Source organism: Macrobrachium rosenbergii, chromosome 17 (assembly GCF_040412425.1).
Source record: "Macrobrachium rosenbergii isolate ZJJX-2024 chromosome 17, ASM4041242v1, whole genome shotgun sequence".
NCBI classification, from domain to species: domain Eukaryota; kingdom Metazoa; phylum Arthropoda; class Malacostraca; order Decapoda; family Palaemonidae; genus Macrobrachium; species Macrobrachium rosenbergii.
The window spans coordinates 4,601,270-4,605,047 of record NC_089757.1 but is presented as its reverse complement, the minus strand read 5'-3'; the positions used below and the strand labels follow the sequence as shown (position 1 = coordinate 4,605,047).

The window sequence follows — 3,778 nt, the reverse complement described above, 5'->3', positions numbered from 1 at the left end:
ACTCACACACACATATATATACATATATACACACACATACATACATACATACATACACACACACACACACACACACACACACACACATATATATATATATATATATATATATATATATATATATATATATATATATATATATATATATATATATATATATATATATATACACATATACAAAAGCCACAGTGCTTATAGGGTAAAAGTTACAATGAGACATACTTTTGGAGAGAGAGAGAGAGAGAGAGAGAGAGAGAAGATGTGTACAAAACCACTTAATAACAAAGGGCAAGTCATTTAAAAAAGCAATAGTGCATATGGCCTTACTGTAATACCTATTACAGGGGAGGGGGGGTGAAGTTACTTAGGAAGGGGATGGGGGGGGAGGGAGGTGTAGGGGGTGGCAGAGGCAATAAAAGGCAAGCACTCCAGCAAGCGCGGCGTGCATGATCGTGCATTAACCCAAGCAGACGGAGACAGAGATTCTATCCCGAGTTTTATTTGTGCTGCGGGGGACTGCCCTAGCAACTGGCGGACCCAGTCAGATGGAGAGAGAGAGAGAGAGAGAGAGAGAGAGAGAGAGAGAGAGAGAGAGAGAGAGTCACTAGACACAGCTCAGCTTTTGACAGACCTTGTCTGGGTGGGGTCGGGAAACACCGATATCAGAGTGCGTGGAATAGTGAGTCATTGGTGTGAGTGAGTGCAGTGCTTACCGGGGAATAACGGGTGAATATAGTGACAAAGAGTGAGTGTTTCCATTCCTTTTCGGGAGGTACAGTGACGTGCCTTTCCCTTAAGTATGGTGATAGGTAGGTCAGTGGAATGGTGAAAGAATGTCGAAGGAAGAAAGACGAAAGATGGGCGGAGCAGGGTATGGCGGTAGAGTAGGGGGGGGGTTGGAGGCAGGGGGCACTGCTTTCTGATACGCGTATGTAGGGGATATACGCCGCAGGGGAAAGGGCAGGAAGTGGAAGGGCTGTTGTTAGGTCGTCAAGTTCATGATAAAGAACAACATATGCTGGGAGAGAAGAAGAGAATCTGTGATTTTATGTCATTTGTATATATATATATATATATATATATATATATATATATATATATATGTGTGTGTGTGTGTGTGTGTGTGTGTGTATGTGTGTGTGTATTTGCGTGTCTGTGTATGAGTATGCCTTTTCACGAGTATAGGGATTTAGCTGGGTCTAACCTTAATCGTATGTATGCATCAATGGTATTCATATGTATCCTTGCAGATGATGTTCTTGGTAGCAATCTGGCCTAGCTTACATACAGAAGTCGTTAAGTAACGTTTGAGTGGCAGCTGACCGAGCAACTTTTGCAATTTCCCCGTCCTCACAATAACTACCGACTACTGTAAACTGTGATAAATCTGTATGAATACAAAATCAATTAATTATTTCATAATATGAATTAAATATTACTTTGGGTAACCATATGATTGAATGAATTAAATTTGTATATATAGCTGCTAATGAGGGTAAAATTGTCAAACCTTTTGCAAAATTATCAGAAATTCCGTTGCTTCCGCGATTTTAACAGACCAGAAATGGAATTCCAATTTACGGAGAACTTTTCGCTTTCATTGACAGGCCTCTCGGTCAATAATAAAAAGAAAACTTTAGCTTTTGTTAATCTCTGCTTTTGTTACCGGCTCGTGTTTAATCTTTGATGGAGAGGAAGAACGACGACAGATTATATGTTATATTATTTAATAGTATGAAGGTCAGTCATTCACGGAGAGAGAGAGAGAGAGAGAGAGAGAGAGAGAGAGAGAGAGAGAGGTTTATCTGATGTCGTTGCTGATGTAACCAAAAGAAGTCATCGACGTGGCATGCATGTTTTGTATGTGAGAGAGAGAGAGAGAGAGAGAGAGAGAGAGAGAGAGAGAGAGAGAGAGAGAGAGAGAGTTCCAATCAGCTTAAAAGGTCCTTGAAATACCCGAGTTAGTTATACTGTACGATATTTTTGAAGGAAAACGATGAATATTCTTATTCCATTATTTCTTTTCATCATGCAAGCCTTTGTCCGCCATCTGTCTATAGAGCTGCACATACAAGGAGCTGGTTTGGACGCAGCTGCAGTAACAGCTGGTAATCGTCTTACATATCTATACTCTACCGTTTTCATATATTTGTCTTATATAACTACACTTTTGAGTTTTCATAATACGTTTTCAAACTATTTTCTTGGTAGGAATGTTTACCATCTATTCACATGATTGAAGACTGAGAGAGAGAGAGAGAGAGAGAGATGTAAAACTAATTATCAAGAAACGTGGGACATGGTCACTTCAAAAACGGTCTGGGCATGTGAAGAGAATAAAGGACCCAAGATAACAAAATAGATAAAAATCCGTAGCACCTTAAAAATACGGTGCCCATCCGACATTGCGAGGCCTTAGATTATTACCGCCATATGAATGGAGAGAGAGAGAGAGAGAGAGAGAGAGAGAGAGATGCTAAAAAATGGATACTTTCTGTAAAGAAGTAAGAAACTGTGCCTAATGTGGGTATCAAAAAATGTCAAAAATTAACACATTAAAATCTTTTGTGGGGTCTTCTTGATAATGAAGGAAATTAGATAATGCATACTACTGGGCGATGTGCGTATTACCTCTTCCTTGAAAACCCATCTCTTTTCTGAAGGAATAATGCAAATTACATGATTAAATACAACCTACCTGGCAAACTTTTCGCACCCGACACTAAATCCTTACGAAGTTAATTAGAAGCAGTTAGCCTACTTTGGCGAGTCACAATCAGTATGGAGACAGGCATAACAAGATAATCCCTAAAAGATTAGCTGAGAACCTTCTAGAAAAAAACCTTATAAGGGTCAAGAGAATAATATAAGAAAACAACAGTTTACAATCATACTTTTTTGGAGGAAAACCTTAACACAGACAGGAAATTACGTAGCTGTTGGGTCAGGTTAACATTCCACCTTAACGAGTCGACCTCCACAGTGGGATCAACAGGTGTCGTACTGTGAGTTAGAATAACTTCGTCCTTTCCATGATAGTTGGGTAAACAGACCTGGTGCGAACGACCATATACAATCATTCAAATGATGTTTCCGGCATGTGATCTCTGGATACAGGTACCTCTTTTTCATGAGTATTTCTTAAGAAGTGGTAAAGAGATTATGCTTTTAGACAATGTTAAGGGAGAGAATTAATCCCATGAAAAACTTGATAAAACTTGAGAATATTTTCGTAAGACTTCCTAAATATACTGCAGAATCGTTATCAACTTATACATATCTCAGTGCCCTTATGGGTAAATTGACTGTTTACCTCTGTACACATACATATACATAAATACATTCATACATGCACATATATATATGTATACGCTTAAATATACATGTGTATACAATATATATGTATATACATATATAAATACTGAAGATTTTTGCTCGGATAAATTATTATTATTATTATTATTATTATATTATTATTATTATTATATTATTAATAAATCAGCGTCCTATCAAATGTTATGAAGAAGAAAATCTCTCATGAATATATATATATATATATATATATATATATATATATATATATATATATATATATATATATATATATATATATATATATATATACTGTAAGAGAGAGAGAGAGAGAGAGAGAGAGAAATCACGGTCCGTTGAGCCATATTGAATTCTGCTGAATAATTTTTTATTATAAATACATCTTAACAATCCATAACCTCAAGCACTGTTATGACTATTGTCTGGAAACTTAAACTTCCTTCCC

At 37.0% G+C, this 3,778-nt stretch overlaps 1 long non-coding RNA gene across 1 annotated transcript in view; it reads left to right on the top strand.

Annotated features, from left to right (window-relative positions):
- The first annotated feature begins 689 nt into the window (after positions 1 to 689).
- Positions 690 to 3,778, top strand: part of LOC136847570 (uncharacterized) — a 257,298-nt gene continuing 254,209 nt past the window's right edge. Inside the window, exon 1 of the long non-coding RNA XR_010855770.1 lies at positions 690 to 745. This is a non-coding gene — a long non-coding RNA (uncharacterized lncRNA). The remainder of the gene's footprint in view (positions 746 to 3,778) is intronic.